Consider the following 22,728-nt stretch of genomic DNA (forward strand, 5'->3'; position numbering starts at 1 on the left):
AACATTGAACAAAAATCCAAATTTCCTGTCTCAGTTGTTTTCTAGATAATGTTGAAATTCTAAACCTTAACTAAATTGTGTTTTAGAACTGAGTAACTGATTCAAAAGAAGCCAATAGAGAAATCTTTGTTTTCATGTTAGGAAACAGGGTTCAGAGAGGTTATGCCAGTTGCTCAAGATTACACAGCTCTTCGATGGGAATGATCCTCAGGTCATTTGACTCCAAGGTGTTTTTATTAAGCCACTATTAGGCTCTGATGCAATCACTGAATAACCATTTCTGATCTGAGTCCCAGCCTTCCTGTTCAAATACACAGAAATCAATCCTTGAAAACACAGTAAAGCAGCTGAAACAATGTGGAAGGACTACCTGATGGCCGGAGAAGGAAAACTAACTGGCCTGGGGAGAAGCAACCTGCCCTGCGTCTCTTAAACAATATTCTCAGCGAAACGCCTGAACTATTATGGTTCATGGATTATTCTTGGTCTATAAATAAATACATTCCTTGTTCCTGATATCTAAATGAAATGGATTTGAGCCTTTTCACTGAGAGAAATAAATAGGAATATCTGTATAAACTTGAAAGGAAATTACAAGTTTCTTTTAGCAAAATCAAGACACTGTCACCTTGAGGTAAAGGGAGTCCCCTTGTCTCTCACTCTCACATTCTAAAAAAAAAAAAAAGATTCAGCCCTAGCCGGGTGGCTCAGTTAGTTGGAGAGTCATCAGTAAACCAAAAGGTCGCAGGTTCAATGCCTGTTCTGGGCACTTAAGAGAGACAACCAATCAATGTTTCTCTCTTACATCCATGTTTCTCTTTCTCTCTCTCCTCGGATGGAGATAAAAAATAATAATAATAAAATAAAAATAAAAGATTTACTATTATTTTGAAAACTTTTTCACTATAACACTTAAAAGCTAATATAGTGTAGTTAATTTTATACTGATATTCTGCAAAACCCTTGTGAATAACTTATTTGGAATCATGTCAGAACATGGATATTTAATCATGTACTGTAAATTTATCATCTCCCGCCTTGAAATAAAATAGAATTCAGTGTAAAAGTGGCGCATTTTGGACTCTATACAAAGCAGGTATGTACTGTAATCGGAGAGTGTCGGACCCCATGCCTGCGGCATCTAGACACGTGCTGCACATGCATGAACCGGCCCAGGACAAGAAGAGGCAGTGGTGGGACATGCAGGCAGTACATGCTGCCCCGCCAGTTCTCTCCACGTGGGATTGCAGCCCAGGATTGAGAGCATTCAGATTTCTCAAAGGACAGTAGTAAATAAGATGTTTCAGTCGGTAAACATTGGCTTGTATCACTCCTCATGCAGAACAAATAAACATATCTGAGGACCACGTGCATGAGGCAGAGGCCAGTTTACATTCACCTGGGAAAGTTTCATGGAATGAAATTAAATTGTCTATATAAGAAAATTTCAGCCTGGCCACTGTGGCTCAGTGGTTGAACGTTGACTCATTCACCAAGATGTCACCAATTCAATTCCTGGTCAGGGCACATGCCCAGGTTGTGGGTCAAATCCCCAGTGGGGGTGTGTGCAGGTGGCAGCTGATTGATATTTTCTCTCATCGATGTTTCTATCTTTCTCTCCCTCTCCCTTCCTCTCTCTCTAAAATCAATAAAGAAAAAAATATATATATATTTTTTTATCCTCACCCGAGGACATTTTTCCATTTTTTGTTCAGGTAGAGTGGGAGGGAGAGAGAGGAACAGAGAGAGAGGAGAGAAACATCGATGTGAAGGGACACATCGAGTGGCTGCCACCCGCACGACCAACCAGGGCTGGGGACAAACTGCAACCTAGGTACGTGCCCTTAGCGGGAACCGAACCCGGGTCTCTCCAGACCGCAGGCCGACGCTCTAACCACTGAGCCAAACCGGCCAGGGCAAATATTTTTTTTTTTTTAAAAGAAGAAAATTTCAATATGTAATGAGCATTTTTTCTGCTTTTGCCACTTTCTTTTATTTGTGTAATCTTTACAAATAAGGAGATTTCTTACAATTTCTCAGGTCCAGTTTTTGGAATTATCGCATGTGATGTCTAGACAAAATTTTAAATGATTTTTTTATTACTGTCAAAGCATAACATGCTACCAATAGAACCATAGGTCATTTGCCATTATTTAAAGTTGATTTCATTTGGAATCCCATCAAATATGATTATTTAATAATATATTTAGGTGAGATCATTTTTCTTTAAATACATAACTACAAGCGACCTAAAATAATAGAAACACTTAAACGAAATTTCTCAACTGAGATGAAAATAAGATCCCCTGCCTTAGGGAGTAAAAAATAATACACACCCTCTTTTAAAAATGGACTTTATGTACTCATGTTTCATCCACGTGGCTAATTCTGTAGTGATGATCCATGGCTCAAGCAAGAATGTCAAAATCCAGAAACACTCTAAGGGTAAAGCGATGTAATCTACTGCCCAAGACGCCAGCCAGAGGCAGTTGATGAAAATAGTGCCTGTGCTGGGCTAAACTGGGCTAGCTAAGAACCCTAAGAGCCATGACTTAGAAAAGGCTGATCTAAGAATGTGTTCCAGGATACATTCCTTAGAAGGAATTTGTAAAAATGTCAAATTTGCTGATTTTTTTTTTTTTTTAAATTGTAGTGGTCTTAAATAAAAGCATGTCTGAAACCACAGTCTAATCCTGTAGTTAATTTTAGTTAAGTAGGAAGTTTAAAAAATCCGGTGAAATCTTGAAAACTATATATGCTGTCTTATATCAGCCTAGGGGATCTTACAGCTGTTCATATTTTCACTTTATAGCACGTGTCACTGTGACAAATGAAAAATATTTTCATCCACTAGGATTACTGGGTTGCTGAAAAGCAATAAACAAACTGTAACAAGAATTATGTATGTAACTGACAGTTAATCAGACTATTTGGAGTGGTAATGAGAATGAGAAGATTGGATAAAGTGTTCTCTGCAGACTAACCGTCTGCCCTGCATTAATAATTTATTAGCTAAAATTTGTGATTATTACTGGTTAATGTGGTTAGCATTGACATATTGTAATGATTTCTCAAAAAACACAGGGTGAAACTAGTAGATACAGCTCCCTTTGAAATGATCTTTCCAGTAGCTTTTGCAACTCCTAGGTGGGCTTCTATTAGTGGTCATCACTCAGACAAGGAAATGCAGTTGCTTAAAATGCTTCCAGAGAGGCCGGTATGGCTCAGTGCATTGAGCATCATCCCAGGGACTGAGAGGTCCTGGTTCGATTCCCTCTCAGGGCACATGCCTGGGTTGCGGGCTCAATCCCCAGTAGGAGGCATGCAGAAGGCAGCTGATGGAGGTCTCTCTCTCACATCGATGTTTCTATCTCTCTCTCCGTTCCTTTCTCTCTAAAAAAATCAATAAAAACATATTTTAAATAAATAAAATGTTGCCATATTTTTTACCTCATTCCAGCTGAATATAATGGAAAGTTGCTTTTAAATTCTTAGATTCTTTTTACTAACTCTTAATATTAAAGATCAATAACTATTTTGAATGCAGTTACTTATTGAGAAGAGAGCTTCCATGAAATTTCAAAAAAAGTAGCAGTGTTGTCATTTAGTAGAATGAATGAAAAATTCCAATTCATAATGTGAATTTATTAACAGATTCTATAAACTACTAGTTTTTGGAGATACACCATGGGCAAGCCAAGGGTAGATTCTTCAATCAAATAAATTTGAACAATTCTATGTAACATTCCTCACCATTAGAATCAATAATCCTGCAGTAAGATAATGTGCTTAATTTCATTTTAGATTTTTAACATCACTTCTTTAAGCAAAACATATAAAATACCTAAAATTTCTATGGAAATAAAAGAATAAATCCTGTATGCATAATTTATAGTACTATGAAGGAATATTAAGCATAAAACCAGAAATTTTTAAAAATTTGAAATATGATATCCCTCTTCCTGGCCCTGAAATATCTGTGACCTAATTTGCCCCCAGACAGACATGAATCATTTCCATTCTAGTAATTAGCTTGCTAATTAGCTTTCTAGAGTAAGTCATCTAAGATTTTTAAATACAAGTATATTTTAAAATTCTATTTGATGAAAATCTAAGGAGAGTTTATATGTGTCAAAATAAATAAAAATTATAAAATTAACAAACACATAATGTGGAGGAAAAGAGAAAATCATCAAAAATCAAAATCAGGATTTACTTTCCAAGAATGTATGCTGGCACAAAATATTTTTTTCTGAATTTCTAGTGATACATTGGTATGTGTTTTATTTTTTCCCTAACATCAAAATAGTACCTTTCTTCTTAAAAAGTGCGAGGATTTATTTCTTTATTGTAATATTCTTATATAGAGATATGTGAACTAAACAAAGATATAAGAATCAGAAATGTCTGCTATTGATGACTTTAATTATGGAGTAAGTGCAAAGGGAGCTGTCGAAGGGGGACATAGTTTAATAGTGTTGCCCAAAGGGGAGGAAAGAATGAGGGTCCTCTGTACGTACAGGGGTCATGCCCACACGCTCTCCCATCGAACTTTAATCTCTGTGCCTGTACATGGGCACACTGAGACTGTATGTCTATTATGCAAACAGTCCTTTGTCCTATCAGGTGGTTAAGAAAAAAGTCCATAATCCTTAGTGTCCTGGAGAATGTTTGCTGATCCTCAGAGACTGACTGTCATTTAATTTAGGCAAGTTAGTGTCTGCTTTAGCTCCGTGTATTTACATAGAAATTGTCTGTTAGGAGGGGGAAGGCAGAGAGGGAAGGTATATAGCAAAATCCTTCCCCCAATTATTTTATGATGCCTGCTTTTATGTGGGGTGTGTCCTCAGCATATGAGTGGCATAGGGGGGAAACGGCTGTTGCCAGTGGAGGACCATATTCTCCCGCATGTGGGAAGTGACCTTCGGCGAAAAGAAAACTGATTGCATGTGGTCTATTTCTTCACATAATGAAAAAGAATTGATTTAATATGGATACATGGCTTTTTTGGCATAAATGCACATGACCTGCAGAGCTAATGTATCCTTGTGCCCAGGACTCATGGATTGCTCATGGATACTGTGGTTTTGCCCTGATTCATTAGCATCCAGTGATTTGCCAGCCAATTTTCACCTGCTCAGGCCTACAAGAAAGAAGATACACATGCATTTTAGGAGAGTGGGGGTGGGGAATATTTGACAAAGCTTTTTACAGACACTATGATCATTTTCTAAGATATGGGATTTTGGACATAGCAGTTCAAAGATTGGTATGTTGGAGTAGCAGGAAACATACACAGTATCCATACACCAAGTGTCTTTTACCGTGGAGAGGCGTTCAGGGCAGTTAGGTGAGGGAAGAGACTATTAGTCTCAAAGTAAATAATATACTACTAAACTGGAAAAATAATTATGTGGCAATCACGAACAGAAGCTGTAGCCAAAAATAAAAGCACTAGGATTGGACATCAGTGTCTCCTAGTATATGTGAATCGCTCCCAACAATGTTTTGTTTTCTTTTCCCAAAGTTAACATTTGTTGGACATTTCTCGAGTGTCAGACATTATACTAAATGCATTACATGCTTTAGCACTTTGAATTCTTCCTACACTTTTCTAGGGTTGGTAATTTCATTTTTTCCATTGTCCAGATTAGCATAAGGAAGTTAAGTGACTTTATCAAGGTCACGCAGTGAAGGGGAGAGCCAGACCCAAATGAGTCCACACTGTACCTTTTAACCACTATTTTATGTAGCCTGACAGGTGGCTACTGAGACATGAAAAACAGGTCTTTCCCAAATTGGGGATTCTTTCTCCTACACTTGACTTTTCTTGATCAATTTCCTCTATTACTGTTATTGCACACGTGTGAGTAAATTGAAAATATTTGAACCACAGCAATGACCATTTGCCATGGTCTTACCTGAAGCACACCAGGACTCAAAGGGACCCCTGTCACCATGTGATAAATGGAGGGTTGCCATTTGGTTTCCCCTTACTGAGCAAAAAAGGTTATAAACAGTTTTCACCCGGGGAGAGGCCTTGGGATGGAGGAATGGTACGATGGTGATGGCTACAGAAACGGCTGTGTAGAAAGATGGAGCGAGAGGGACAGGAAGCGGAGAGGGCAAGGAGGGAGGGGGAGACTGATTCCTCAGAAAAGAAATTAATTCCTCATTTTCTGGAGGCATCAGAAAAATGTAAAGCTTTCTTTGATGCCATGTCAAATCTTTGCAGCCAACTGATTGACCTAATTTAGTATCATTTGACTTGTTTATGACTTTTATTATTTCTACTTTGCAAGTGGTTAGAGACAACATACAAAATTACACATAAAGACAAAAGGGTCATTTGCGATAAAACAATAAGAAGGGAAATAACTAATTTTGACAATTGAATCATGAATTTGACACTAATGTTCTTGAACATTTAACCTAAAAATAGATGTGCTGAATATATATATTTTACAACTCAGATGCACTTCCAAGTTCAAATAAAATGTTATATTTGTTCACCAATCTGTCATCATACAATTTGGTTTGATGCTGACTTTAGCTTTAACATACATCTTCAAGGAGCCCTTTTTTTTTTTTTAAGTATTAACAAGACTGAGGACATGATTTTGGTAGCCGGACCTCAAGTAAGGCAAGTGCCCTAGTCTGTCCTCGGAGCTACAGTCAGAAGGGGTCACCAACAAGACCTGGATGAGGAGCTCTGTCCTCACGCATGGAAGATGTATGATCTTAGGAAAGTTATCAAACCACTCCAGACGTCAGGCTATTCATCCATAAAGTGAATTTAATAAGAATATCAACCTCACAGTTTTTAGTGTTGTTGAAAGTATGACATGTGAAAAAGTTATAAAATGTTTAATATGGTTTCTAACGCATACTAAGCCCTGAATCAGTAGGAGCTCTTACTATGGTTATTGGAAAAGTTGAGGAAAAATAAATCCCTAAAAGACCAAAAAAGATGTTGACTTGATAAAGATATAATATAATATAATATAATATAATATAATATAATATAATATAACATAAATATATATACACATATTTTATAACATAAATATTAAATAAAATAAAATAGAGGTCATACACTGGAAGGCAGGTGTAAGGTGAGTTATTCAGCTCTAGTTCAGTTACACAAGGGGACAGGTAAGAAACCAGCCAAACTTTATATTTGTGTTTTTATGTATTACAAGTTTAAAACTTTATTTTGTAAAATAAAAGTGAGTTCAAAGTTGTTATGTCTTAACTTGGCACACAGTTTATGGGCTGGTTGTGAATTTCAAGATAGGTTTAGATTTATTAGGCAAAGTCGAATTTAATAAACATGTTTAAACCTGGCCTATTCAGTTTAGTTTTACATCAATAAAACATGTTGGTAGTAGTACTTTCCCAGCCTTCTTTTTTTCAACACTGAATTTTATAACACATGTGCACAGTATTTTAAAAACGTGTAGAAGTGCTGAGTCATACTTGAGGCTGATCTTTGAAATGCTGTGAAAAGTACTGTGAAACTTCTATTTGTTTAGAATATCTTGTTTAAATCCCACTTACTTCCCAAATAGATTTGAAAAGATTCAGAAAAAAAGAGCTCGAGTATAACGGGAACATTAAACACACACATTCACACCCACCCACCACCACCACCACAAACCAGGAGCTCTGAAATTGAGATAAGGTACTTACAGAAAGGAGGGTATGATGAAAGCCAGCTATGAGGACCCAGCTGTAGACTAAGGTATCTGTGTCTACTGAGCAAGAAGTGAAGCCAGAAATAGTCCAATTATAAAAGTAAACACTGTGAATTTCATGAACATTCTTACCAAGTAAAGACAAATTTTTCCCTAAGCTCTATGAGAAATAAACACATTGTCATAATTCCCCTGCAAAGAACTTTGAACCTCTATGGACAATGTTTTCTTCAATAATAACTTTTTTTTTTATTCTCACCCGAGGACATTTTTTTGTTCAGATAGAGTGGGAGGGAGAGAGAGGAAGAGAGAGAGAGAGAGAGAAACATTGACGTGAAAGGTACACATCAAGTGGCTGCCACCTGCACGACCCAACCAGGGCCGGGGACAAACTGCAACCGAGATACGTGCCCTTAGCGGGAACTAAACCCCGGGTCGCTGGACCGCAGGCCGACACTCTAACCACTGAACCAAACTGGCCAGGGCCAATAATAAAGATGTAGAATGTTTTAAGTATTATTTTTGTGTATAATTCAAATGTATTAACAAACATTTCAATGCCCTGTGTAATATTTACTGAAACTCATGACATTCAGCTTTTATCAGTTTGTTAGTACTTATAGATCATATTACTAGGTTTTTATTTTTCTGTGTATTCTGGCATACACAGGTTATTACCGAAAATCTCCAGCACCTGTAACCACCATCATTCTCTCTACCAAATTTTAGGATATTTTTCATATTTCATAATGATTCACAAAAAAAATTTTTTTAGCTTGATTTCTGATTTTCAGAAAAACATTTCCAAACTACTCCTTAACTATCATCTGTGTTGTCAGCTATCTACTTAAATGGATGCATCAATCAATACTTTTGTATTAGTGGAAAAATACGAATGTGAAATGGTTCAGTCTAAGTATTCTGTGGTTTTGATCAGTCAAGAAAGAAAGGGAAACAGCTGATATCAATCCAGAACCAAATAGAATAGCTTAGGAGCTATTTTTAAGTTTCTTCCCATCTCATTTCCTCACCTGGCACCTCCAGCCCGCAGACCCCCCTCCTTTAGAAAGCTGCTGAAGCCCAGACTGTGTCTACAAAGGAATCAATGTTTCCCTTCTTAATAGAATCCCAGAGAAAATGGCTCAAGTTACCCACTCTGCTGTGATTCATATTCGCCTTTCCAAGCACTGTAAAAGCTCATCTCTCATAAATCTGAGCTGTGACTGGTCACATACACAAACATAATTTCTTTCTAATTATATTGCATAAATTATCTAATATGCAATTTGAAATAATAAAAATTAATAATAGGTCACTTTTGGTTTTTAGATACAAAGTCTTAAGGAATAATCTTAATCTTTGGTATTTTAATTATAATATGTCTTGGTGTGGGTTTCTTTGGATTCATGTTGTTTGGGACTCTCTGTGCTTCCTGGACTTATATGTTTATTTTTTTCATCAGGTAAGGGAAGTTTTCTGTCATTATTTTTCAAATAGGTTTTCAGTTTATTGCTCCCTCTCTTCTTCCTGCACCCCCATGATGTGAATGTTGGTACACTTTAAGTTGTCCCAGAGGCTTCTTACAGGGTCTTCATATTTTTGGATTTTTTTTTCTTTTTGCTGTTCTGATTGGGTGTTTTTTGTTTCCTTATATTACAAATTATTGATTTGATTCCCAGCATCCTCTACTCTACTGTTGATTCCCCATAAATTATTCTTTATCTCAGTTAGTGTGGGCTTCATTTCCGACTGCTTCTGTTTTATGGTTCCTAAGTCCTTTTTCATGCTATGAAGTTCTCAGTAAGTTCCTTGAGCATCTTTATAACCAGTGTTTTGAACTCTGGTATCTGGTAGTTTGCTTGTTTCCATTCCATTTAGTTCTTTTTCTGGAGGTTTCTCCTGTTATTTCATTTGTAACATGTTTCTTTGTCCCAATTTTGACTGCTTCACTGTGTTGGTTTCTATGTATTAGGTAAAACTGCTATGTCTTCCAGACTTGGTAGAGTGGCCTTGTGTAGTAGATTTCCTGTAGGGCCCAGTGGCACAGCCTCCCCAGTCACCTAAGCTAGGCACTCCAGGTGCACCCCTGTGTGGACAGTGTGTGCTGTCCTGTCGTAGTTGAGCCTTAATTGCTGTTGGTGACAATGGGTAGGATTGATCCCCAGGCTAATCAGCTGTGAGGACCAGCTGTGACTACAGAAAAGAGCTGCTGTGCAGGGTACAGACAAAGAGAGAATCTTAAAACAGCAAGAGAAAGCAGTTTAGTTACTTACAAGGGAGCTCCCATAAGACTGTCAGCTGATTTCTCAACAGAAACTTTGCAGGCCAGAAGGGAGTGGCAAGAAATATTCAAAGTGATGAAAAGCAAGGACATACAACCAAGATTACTCTATACAGCAAAGCTATCCTTTAGAATTGAAGGTCAGATAAAGAGCTTCTCAGACAAGAAAAAGCTAAAGGACTTCATCACCACCAAACCAGTATTACATAAAATGTTAAAGGGTCTTCTTTAAGAGGAAAAAGAAGGAAAAAAAAGATTAAAACTATGAACAATAAAATGGCAATAAATACATATTTATCAACAATTGAATATAAATTTTAAAATAAACAAACAAGCAGAACAGAAAAAAACTTATAGATACAGAGAACATGTTGCTGATTAAAGATGGGAGATGCACTGAGGAAATGGAGGAAAAAGGTGAATGGATTTAGAAGTACAAATTAGTAGTTACTGTATAGTAATGGGAGTATAAAGTACAGCATAGGGAATATAGTCATAATATACTAATAACTATGTATGGTGTCTGATGGGTATGAAATTTTTTTAGGATAATCACCTAGTAAGCTATGGGATGTATAATCACTGGGGTGTTCACATGGAATGAATATAATATTATATGTCAACTCTAATTGAAAAATAAAAAATGATTGCTAAAAACCTATTTTTTTTGCAATTTTTATTAATTTATTTTTGTTACAGATGGTCCTCCTTTTTCCCTCTAGACACCCTACTCCTGATCCCACCCCCCACCCCAGCATTGCTGTCTATGTCCATTGGTTATGCATATATGTATATGAGTTCTTTAGTTTATCTCATCCATCACCCCAACCCCCTTTTCTGAGGTTTGTCAATCTGAACCACATTCCTTTCTATGTCACTGGGTCTATTTTGTTCATCAGCTTGTTTTGTTCATTATATTCCACAAATAAGTGAGATTATGTGGTATTTGTCTTTCTCTGACTGGCTTATTTCCCTTAGCATAATGTTTTCCAGGTCCCTCCATGTCGTCTCAAAGGGTAAGAGATCTCTCTTTCTTACAGCTGCATAGTGTTCCATTGCGTGTATGTACCACAGCTTTTTTATCCACTCATCTACTGATGGACACTTGGGCTGTTTCCAGATTTTAGCAATTGTAAATAGTGCTGCTATGAACATAGGGGTACATATATTCTTTCTGACTGGTGTTTCAGGCTTCTTGGGGTATATTCCTGAAAGTGGGATCACTGGGTCAAATGGCAATTCAATTTTTAATGTTTTGAGGAAACACCATAGTGTTTTCCATAGTGGTTGCACCAGTCTGCATTCCCACTAGCAGTGTACTAGAGCCCCCCTTTCTCCACATCCTCGGCAACACTTGTTTGATGATTTATTGATGGCAGCCATTCTGGCAGGTGTGAGGTGATACCTCATAGTCATTTTAATTTTCATCTCTCTGATGATTAGTGATATTGAACATTTTTTTATATGTCTCTTAGCCATTTGATGTCCTGTTTGGGAGGTGTCTATTTAGGACCTCTGCCCATTTTTTAATTGGGTTCTTTGTCTTATTTTTGTTGAGTTGTATGAGTACTCTATATATTTTAGAAATTAACCCCTTATCTGATGTATCATTGGCAATTATGCTATCCTATATAATGAGTTCCCTTTTCATTTTGATGTTTGTTTCTTTTGCTGTGCAGAAGCTTTTGAGTTTGATGTAGTCCCATGTATTCATTTTTTCCTTTGTTTCTACTGCCTTAGGTGTTATATCAGTGAAAATTTTGCTGTGTGTGATGTCTGAAATTTTGTTGTCTACATTTTCTTCTAGGACTTTTATGGACTCAAGATTCACATTTAAATATATTATCCATTTTGAGTTTATTCTTGTGTATGGTGTAAGTTGATAGTCTACTTTCATTTTTCTGCATGTAGCTGTTCAATTTTCCCAGCACCATTTATTAAAGAGGCTGTCTTTACTCCACTGTATGCTCTTGCCACTTTTGTCAAATATTAATTGAGCATACTGTCTTGGGTCAATTTCCAGGTTCTCTGTTCTGTTCCATTGATCTATATGCCTGTTCTTGTGCCTGTACCTGGCTGTTTTGATTACAATGGCTTTGTAGTATAACCTGATATCTGGTATTGCTATCCTTCCTACTGTGTCCTTCTTTTTCAAGATTATTGTGGCTATTAGGGGTCTTTTTTGGTTCTATATAAACTTCTGAAGTATTTGTTCCAGTTCTGTGAAATATGTCATTAATATTTTAATGGGAATTGTATTGAATCTATAGATTGCTTAGGGTGGTATGGATATTTTAATGATGTTGAATCTTTCAATCCATGAATAAGTTATATGCTTCCACTTTTTTATATCTTCCTGTATTTCTTTTTTCAATGTTCTATAGTTTTCTGCAAATAGTTCCCTTACTTCTTTGGTTAAGTTTATTCCTAAGTATCTTAATTTTTTTTTTTTTTTTTTTTTTTTTTGCTGCAATGGTAAATGGGATTATGTTTTTAGTTTCTCTTTCTGTGAGTTCATTATTGGTGTATAAGAATGTCATCAATCTCTTGATGTTAATTGTGTATCCTGCTAGTTTGCCAAATTCATTTATTAGCTCTAGTAGAGTTCTGGTGGAGATTTTAGGGTTTTCTGTGTACAATATCCTGTCATCTGCAAACAATGACTGTTTCACTTCCTCCTTTCCAACTAGAATCCCTTTTATTTTTTTCTTCATGTCTAATTGCTGTGGCTAAGGCATCCAGTACTATGTTAAATAAGAGTGGCAAAAGTGGGCATCCCTGTCTTATTCCTGTTCTTAAGGAAAATGCTTTTAGTTTTTGCCCATTGAGTATGATGTTGCTGTAAGTTTTTAATATATGGCCTTTATTGTATTGAGATATGATTGCTCTATTCCCACATTGCTGACCATTTTTATCAGAAATGGGTGTTGGATTTTGTTTAATGCTTTTTCAGCATCTATTGATATGATCATGTGGTTTTTATCTTTCATTTTGTTTATGTGGTGTATCCATTTATTGATTTTTGAATATTGTACCAGCCTTGCATCCCTGGAATGAATCCATTTGGTAATGGTGAATAATTTTTTTAATGTATTCCTGGATCCAATTTGCTAATATTTTGTTAAGGATTTCGGCATCTATGTTCATCAGGAATATTGGCCTATAGTTTTCTTTCTTTATCACTGTAAAGATATCACACTATACTGTAGTAGTGTCTTTATCTGGTTTTGGAATTAGAATTATGCTGGCTTCATAAAATGAGTTTGGAAGTCTTCTTTCTTCTTGAAATTTTTGGAATAGTTTGAGGAGAATGGGTGTTCTTCTTTGAATGTTCAGTAAAACTTTCCCGTGAAGCTGTCTAGGCCTGGGCTTTTGTTTTCTGGGAGATTCTTGAAGACATCTTCAATGTCCTGAGCTGTTATTTGTCCTATCAAGTTTTCTATCTCTTTCCGGTTCAGTTTTGGGAGACTGTGTGTTTCTAGAAATTTGTCCATTTTGCTTAGATTGTCTAATTTGTTGGCGTATAATTGTTCATAGTATTTGTTAAAAATCCTTTGTATTTCTGTGGTTTCAGTTGTTACTTCTCCTCTTTCATTTCTGATATCATTTATTTGGGTCCTATCTCTTTGTTTCTTGGTGAGTCTAGTTAAGGCTTCATCCATCTTGTTTATCTTTTCAAATAACCAGCTCTTTGTTTCATTGATCTTTTGAATTGTTTTTTTAGTCTCTATGTTGTTTATTTCTGCTCTGATCTTTACTATTTCTTTTCTTCTACTTACTCTGGGTTTTTCTTTTTGTTTGCTTTCTAGTTCTTTAAATGGTGAAGTTAGATAGTCAATTAGAAATATTTCTTGGTTTTTGAGGTAGGGCTATCGTGCTATGAACTTCCCTCTCAGGATTGCTTTTGCTGCTTCCCATAGATTTTGTGTTGTTGTGTGTTTATTTTCATTGGTTTTCAGTAAAGTTTTAATTTCTTTCTTCACCTCCTTGGTAACTATTCACTGTTTAAGAGCATGATATTTAGCCCTGGCCAGTTTGGCTCAGCGGTTGGAGTGTTGGCCTGCAGACCAAAGAGTCTCGAGTTCAGTTCCTGCTAGTGGCATGTACCAAAACAAAAAACAAACAAAAAAAACAGAACATGCTATTTAGCCTCCATGTGTTTAAATGTCTTTGCCTGTTTTTGTTGTAATTGATTTCTAGTTTCATGCCATTGTGATCTGAGAAGATGCTTGATATGATTTCAATCTTCTTGAACTTGTAGAGACTTAGTTTGTGTCCTAACATGTGGTCTATCATTGAGAATGTCCCATGTGCACTTGAGAAGAATGTGAATTCTGCAGTTTGGGAGTGTAATTCTCTGTAGATATCTATTAAATCCATTTGGTCTAGTGCTTCATTTAGAGTCTCTGCTTTCTTGTTAATTTTTGTCTAGAGGATCTATTCAGTGATGTCAGAGGGGTGTTGAAGTCCTCTGCTACAATTGTATTGCTGTCAATTTCTCCTTTGAAGTCCTCCAGAAGTTTTTAAATATATGTTGATGCTCCTATATTGGGTGCATATATCTTTACCAAGGTTGTATCTTCCTGTTGGATAGATCCTTTCAACATTATGTAGTGGCCTTCTTTGTCTCTAGGAATGGCCTTCATTTTGAAGTCTATTTGATCGGATATGAGTATTGCTACCCCAGTTGTTTTTTTCCTTTCTGTTTTCTTGGAAGATATTTTTCCATCCCTTCATTTGTAACGTATATGAGTCTTTTGTTGTGAGGTGGGTCTTTTGTAAACAACATATATACGAGTCCTGCTTTCTTATCCAATCAGCTACTCTGTGTCTTTTGATCGGAGCATTCAGTGCATTTGCATTTAAGGTTATTATTGATATGTACTTATTTATTGTGGCTTTTTGCTTATTGTGGTTATATTTTTCCCTGGGAGATGGTCTGTGTAGCTTCCATTCACTCTACCGCTATTTTGGAATGTAAAAGTCTTAATATTTTAGTCCTCATCTAGGATTTAAGGCTGTGCTTTCACCCCTGTCTTTCATGCTCACTTGTCTACTGCATGTCATCTAACTTCTGAGTCTCCCCTTCCTCCTCTGTACAGGTGATTGCTGCAATGAGATTGCCTGTGAAAACTGTACTTCTTAATTACATTGCAAAGAAGACTTAAAGACCTATCGATACAGAGAAACTGAAAAGAACAATATATAAGAAGTGGGGCAATTTGAAGCCCTTCACTCCCCACATAAACAGTGAGCTTGACTTTGTTGGGACTCCCTTGCCAGATACCTTTTAGTGACATCCCCTTGCCTTCTCAGCATGGCATATACTCCTTAGTAAGGCATGCAAAGTCATTTCTGAGCTGCCTCTGACTTGGCTCTCAACCCACATCTCTCACCCTCTCCATGGTCAACACTACTCCCCTCTTGCAAAACATACACACACATTAACTCTGCTGCAAAGCCTTGCTTTACTTATGTGTTGCTTTTGCTTTAGGCCCTTGTATAGAGGCATCTCTCTGCTAGCCCTTTCTCTTCCTCGTTTAAGTCTAGCTGAGTACTCACCTCTTTCTACAAGAAACCTTCTTATATTCCCTCCTGAGATCAATTCCCTTCCAACGAGCCCCAACTTTTTTTATTTTCAAGCTTATCCAACATTACTGACTATGCCTCTTTGATTATCTGACGCTACAAAACAAGCTTTTGCTGGCAGTACCCACAACTTGTTCTCCGGCATGTTCATATATACATTGCAGCACAATAAGCAATAAATAAACACTTTTTGCAAGAAAAAAAAGAAATGTGGAGAAGCAAAGAAGAGGGCAAAAGAAAATCTGGCAGGTGATTAATATCAAGTGAGACAAGAAGTCAAAATAAAATTTAGGAATTGGGAGGACAGGTAACCTAGTCTTAAACTATGCCTACAGTTCAAAGTTAGACACCCTGGAGAGGAGAAGGCTGAGAGATGGCACAGGCAGTTTTCAGCTTGAAAAATGCTTCCAAAAGTCATGGATAGTAATATTTCTATTCTAAAAATGTGCATGATTTGTGCGTGGAGAACTTAGATTAGTTATCAGTTATCGTCTGACATTAAGGTAGCTTAACTTTTTACAAATTAATTTTTTATTGGAGAATTTCTTTTACTTATGGTTCTTAAAAACTATTCCTCTTGAATAAAGAAATAATTGATGATTTATCTAATTAGTTGATGTCAAAGTATGCTCAAGCCCCCAAATGCCATAAATATCTCAAATTATATCTGATTTCTTATGATTTATATATTAAAAATATATATGAACTGAGATCAATTTTTTTTCCATTTTAAAGGTTACCAATTCAGTTTATATGAATTTCCTTGTAAAATAAATTATGTGGATTCTTCTAGAAGCCTTGGGGATTTTCTTGTTGCCAGAAGCACAAAACAAGTCAGCTAACTCAAATAAATATAAAAAGTGAGGTGGTGGCCTTGGCTTTCCATGTGCCTAACATCAGACTGGCCCCTATTCAACCCATAAATCAAGCACTCGTGAACTTCTGATGGAATTGGCCTCTCGTTACGAAAATCTCAAACTTTTGGAAGGGAGATCATGAAACATCCAGTTGCGACAATGGATCCAGTCCAATCAATTATGACCAGAAAGTAGATAAGGGTGGGCGATGTTAAGATAATTAAGGGCAAAACTGTTGTCTTTCTGGACAGATTATTTTGGAAGAATTTATAGATCAGTTGGTCATGATTGGCCTCCTTCAAAAGAGTTTGACAAATGATAAGAACTGCTTTATGAGACTCTAAAACATTTTTAACTAATTATTTTGGAAACTGGGATTTTTCTTTTTCTTTTCATGTGATATACAAAAGACAGCTTATTTCTTCTAATAAAATTAGCTATTTGTCTGTATTCTATACCTGCAACAAATTAAATTTTTTTTTCATGGTCCATTTGCTTTAAATGAAGTTTAACTGTAACGCAGTAGTGTAAAGTTAAAAGTGATTTTGATTCAATGTAATTGAATATCACCATACAAATGCAGTTTACACAAATGTACTTGAGACCTTTATGTTTTTGTAAATTGAACTCATGTAGGAGTGTCATTTTGAGAAATATAACTGCTTAATTTCCTTTGGCTCCAGATTGTAACATATTTTATAAATCAAGTATTCTTTAATATGCAGCTAATGGAATTATCTCTAAAATGGTTTTATAACACAGTTAAATTAAATTATTTTCTCAAAACTAATTTATTTATTCAACCCTCCTGGTGGGACTGTTTTTCCTACAGAAATCCTGGTAATGTATCTTCATTGTCATTTTTTCCCTTGAGAATCAAAGTTATTTTAAGCATTTCTAGTGAAAGTTAAAAGTTAGAATTTCTTTTTCCTTTGTGTACTGTTTTGTTTATGCCTCTTTGAGTTACCAGTAACATAAAATACAATCTAAATTAGCATAGTTCAAAGTGAAATTTATTAGTTCATATACTTTGGAGGTCATCCTTATGTCTGGCTTCAAGTTGGGGTCCACGTTGGTTTCATACTTGTCACAAGGACACAATTTCCTTCTTTCCACTTTTCTCAAAGAAGCTCTCATTTCATGTTGGGAAAACGGCAGCTACACATCATTCTTATCCCCTTTCCCTGATACCACCAGACAATGTCCCAGAATTGAGTCTTGTAGATTTCACTTGGTCTAAAATATGTCTTGCATTCAACTCTGAATCAATCACAATGCCCAGGGGATTGCTGATATAATGTGTAATGTCTGAACAGACAGTGCTCTGCTAAATACATGCCCAGAGAATGCAAAAGTAGTCGCTGTTCAAGCAAATTTAAGGCTGTGTGTAGAAGAAAAGGAGGAGTATGGTCTACGGCAAGTACTGATCAAAGATGCAGTCACTTAATGATGCTGATACTCATTTAGCCCCATCTTATTCAGGCCCACTTTAGGCACTTCCCCTTCATTGACAAAGGCAGGTATTATTATTGCCAGGTTTATTAGTGATAAAATGGACACATGAAAAAGTTAACTATCTAAGCCAAGGTCTCACAGTTTATAAGTGAAATGTGTTGGGCTTGGAGTCTTAACTTCACAATTCCCTAAGCAAATCATTTATCCTCTAAGGATAATGGTATTCTCATTTCTGAAAAAATAAGGTTGGGGCCTGATGATCTCTAACTTGATTTCCATCTTGAAAATTGGCTGACTCTATGATTATAAATTATTAACAATGGCTCCTACCAAGAAAATAGCTTTGAATTCTAACCATGCTTTTCAGGCCTACTGACAAACTGTAATCCAGGCTGGCATCATTGATGCTAATCTTTGTAGCATCTTCTTATTTGATGGTACTGCCTCCAGGTCTTCTCCAACTCATCTTCACCATGATTGTAATATTATACAATAATAATAAATTCAAGGATAATCTTCTCTGGCTTCTGATTCCTACTGTTGACTACTGGATTAAGTTCAGATGTCCTAGCTTGATATACACATTCATTCATCTGACCACAACCTACAATTCAGAACTATATCGTTCCCCTTTTCTCTAGACCCTCACTCATATTTAACTTTTCAAATTTCCCAAACTTTCCATGTCCTTTAAAATGTCCATTCTCCCAGAATTTTTTTTCTGGTCAATTTCTTTGGTCTTTCAAAAGACAGATGAAAAATAAGATACTTCTATGCGGTCCTTCCTGATTCTCACAGGGAAAGTGAGTCCAGTGTCTGGTGCGTACCATCAGCACACACAGAGCAGCACACAGAACTTGGGCAAATGAATCTGTGTTAGACAACTTCCTGCCAGTTGTCGTGAAAACACATAGATAAGATAAGCATGTTTGGTGTAGTTTGATTTTGCGCACCTCTAAACTCAGCATGATCATCATCTCTCTCATTTATATCTTAACAAGATAACTGTCATATGTGGAGCCAATTAGCTACTGGTGCAAACATACAGGTGTTAGTAAATTGATGTCTTCATAGTTCAAGATTGAGTCCAACTTTTTCACTGGACCCAAGTGCAATTTTAAGAAACTAACTAAAGAAAATAAATTTAACGATGTTTTAATTTTTAACAAAAATCTTAATTACCAGCGGATATTGAGGGGATGGCACAATTGAGTGTTATATATCATCTTTCCTTGTGACATTTCTAAAATGACAGTTGATAACCTGAAGGCTATAAGATGAATATAGACTAGTTGGATGTCTGATCTAACTGGTTAGTGTAACAGAACTATTTAGTCTAATGTTTTATGTTGTCTGATATTGGCAGGGCCAGGTCAGGTTCATTGCTTTACCCACAAAACACAGAATGTAGGGTCAGAGCAAGTGAATGATTAATCAAAGGTGCATCTTTGGTGTCTGGAGTAACTAGACAAAGATAGGAAGAAATCATAGCAGCCAGGAAATTTGTTTAAAAATATAAGAATGACATAAAAGTCTGAGTTATAACAAATAATAAACACATCAGTTCTTTATTTCCAAAATGCCAGCCCCTCACCAGTACAGTCCAACACAGATTCTTGAGTCTATGGCCATGGTGATACCACAGTCTGGAATATATTAAGGGGGAAAAACCTTTTTATATTGTGCTGGATTTGGGAAAACATAAAACAAAAGAGACTGAACTTGAAGAGACTGAAAGAATACTGTCACAATGGTGCACCAACCAGGAGCAGACAGGCCCAGGGAGAGTAGGAAGAGGACAGCACTAAGGCAGTTTTCCAGGGCTGAGTTTATGAATGTTTCGCAGAATGCTGGCTCCGGACGAAACGGCGATGCTCCGTGAAGTTACCGGTGCAGAAAGAGCTCACTTTCTATCATCCAGATCCATCCATAACCAAATAACTTAAAGAAACCCAATGTAAATCGAAAGTTCTTTTGGGGGAAAGGAGATCAAATCTATGGTAACAGAAGGAAACTAGACTTCAGGTCAGGACCACAGGACACAATACACAGAAGTTAATAAAGAATCCTGTGCACCTGAAAATGATATAATGTTATTAACCAATGACACCCTAATACATTTAATTAAAATAAAGTCTTTTCATTAACTAGAGTAAAAAAGCCCACCATCCTCTCAGGCAACAAATTAATAGCAAATTCACCTACTGAATCTGTGGGTCAGTACTCTGGAACTCTTGCCTTTTAGGTTATGTCAAAGCTTAATGAATGTTAAAAACAGAAATATGTATTTCCTCATGAAATTATTACTTGACATTTTCATCAAAATCTTTTTCTATGGAGTTTTGTTCTCTCAATATTTTAATGGGTAAAAGAGGATCATAAAATAATATTTTCATGCAAAATTTTTGTGAGGTAATTTTCATAAGTTCTCTAAATGTAAAATTTCAAAATAGCATCTCTTATTGATGCATACTGATTGTGTATGTGTTTTTACTATTTTACTTCATTTTTAATATGTAAGGAAGGAATTCATACTGAAAATATTTCTGAAAGTATTTTATTTTGTAATAATTCCTGAAAATATTTAATTTATAAAAAATGATTTTGTATTCTCTAATTTTAGATGCACACTGTAAAGATAAATATATTTGTATTTTACTAAGTTACTAATATTTTAGTTAAATGTTCTATCCAGCAAGTAGCAGCATAATTTTGCACTAACTTGGTTTTTTATTACCTAAAAAGGCAAAATCATCTGAGCCTTCTTTAGGCTAATTGTCAATCTGTCATACTTTCTTTACCTCTTTAAAGAATATATTTACTCCTAAAGGTATGTCTCAGAGAAGAGTTAAATGCAAACTAAGTCCCCATATTCTTTTAGCTAATGATTTTATGTGCTGTTTGGAAACAATTACTGTAGCCTAAAGATTCCGTTCAAGGAAGGAGCCCATGGGGAAAGTTACAAGACAGAAGAAGGGCTGCACATAGACACCCTTAGAAAGTCAAAAAGCCACAAGGGATTTACATCTACAATAGGAAAGTAATTCTCCAAGTTGAAAAAGAAACAAGGGCAGGAGCTACAAGAAAAATATGGGGCAAAGTTATAAAAAAGTAATTTGCAGTGTAGGAAACCCAAATGGCTAACAAACCTGAAATATCCTCAAACCCATTAGGAATTAGAGACATGCTAATTAAAACAACAAGAACATATCACTTTACACCCATGAGATTAGCAAAATTTAGGAAGCTGGATAGTGCCAAGTGTTGGAAGGAGTAGGGGAAATAGGAAACCTACTGCAGAGCTAGAGCAGCGCAGTGGTCTTGAAAAGCAAGCTGCGGCAGCTTTAAGCCAATTAAGTTCGCATACCTCTATATCCCCACGGGCCCCCGCGAAACTCTCCTGGAGACACGCAGGCTCTGATGAACGCGTAGGAATGTTGCTCATGGTCTGTGCTAGCAAGGAGCTAGAGTCCATCTAAGTGCCTATCACTGGAGGACAAATAGGTAAAGGATGCAGGCTCTTTAAAAAAAAAAAAAACCTATAAAAATACTATACGAGAGTTACAGGCAACATACTAGATATTCATATAGCAACAGGAATAAATCTTTAAAACATAATGCCGAGTTAAAAAGAATAAGGCAAGCTCGGTCGGTGTGGCTCAGTGGACTGAGCGTCATCCCACCGACTGAGAGGTCAGGGTCGATTCCCAGTCAGGGCTCACCTGGGTTGTGGGCTCGATCCCCAATAGGGGAGCCTGCCGGAGGCAATTGATTGATGTTTCTCTCTCAAAGGGATGTTCCTCTCCCTCTCCCTTTCTCTCTCTCTAAAAAAATCAATAAAAACATATTTTAAAAAAGAATAAGGAAAAACATCTATAGCATATATTACTTCTATTTATTAAACTATATGCATACAATATCACAATATTATATGAGAGCACATTAAAATAAAAGTATACAGCCCTGGTCGGTTTGGCTCAGTGGTTAGAGTGTTGGACGCGGACCAGAGAGTCCTGGGTTCGGTTCCCGCTAAGGGCACACACCTCGGTTGCAGTTTGTCCCCGACCCAGTTGGGGTCGTGTGGGTGGCAACCAGTCAACGTGTCTTTCTCACATCGATGTTTCTCTCTCTCTTCCTTCCTCTCTCCCTCCTGCTCTATCTGAAGATGAATGTAAAAACGTCCTTGGGTGAGGATTTAAAAAAAAGTGTACCCATTAAACACATTAGGGCGGTTGCCTGAGTGAGGGAGGGATATGACAAAGGTGGCTGAGGAATGGATGTAAATAAATAAACAGATAAATGGATAGAAAGAAAATGAACAGGTAAGCCAAACAAAAGATGAGTGTCAAACTTCCAATGATGTATTGTGCCATAACAATAGAACACGACTGACCCAACCCTCTGGACTTGAGGTCCAATAAAACCCAAATCAACAACAAAAAAATTTGAACTGTTACATAAGGGAACCACGTATTTTGGGATTCACCAGCTTTACTGATATTCAAAGCATTTACCATACATTTATATATTTGAGTTAAATTGAATTCCTTGAAACAATAAATCTGCTCACATCTATAATCGAGATTTCCAGACAAGACTCCAGCTAAGATTCACTTGGGAGCAATAGCCCAACTTCTATATCCCTTTCAGTGAGACTTCTCAGATTTCAAGGAATTTGTGACCCACTTAACTACATACAGAGCCAGTCTACTGAAACTGGCCATTTATAATTTTGAGTTATCTGTTTAAACGGAAAGGGAAGTGCTCTTTGATTTCTAATAGAGATAAACTCTTTCCTGGGAATAGTGTTGCCTGTGGTTAAAGAGTCTTAATGATTCAGGGCTGGAGC

The sequence above is a fragment of the Molossus molossus genome, unplaced genomic scaffold (genome assembly GCF_014108415.1).
Source record: "Molossus molossus isolate mMolMol1 unplaced genomic scaffold, mMolMol1.p scaffold_m16_p_5, whole genome shotgun sequence".
In the NCBI taxonomy this organism is placed as follows: Eukaryota; Metazoa; Chordata; class Mammalia; order Chiroptera; family Molossidae; genus Molossus; species Molossus molossus.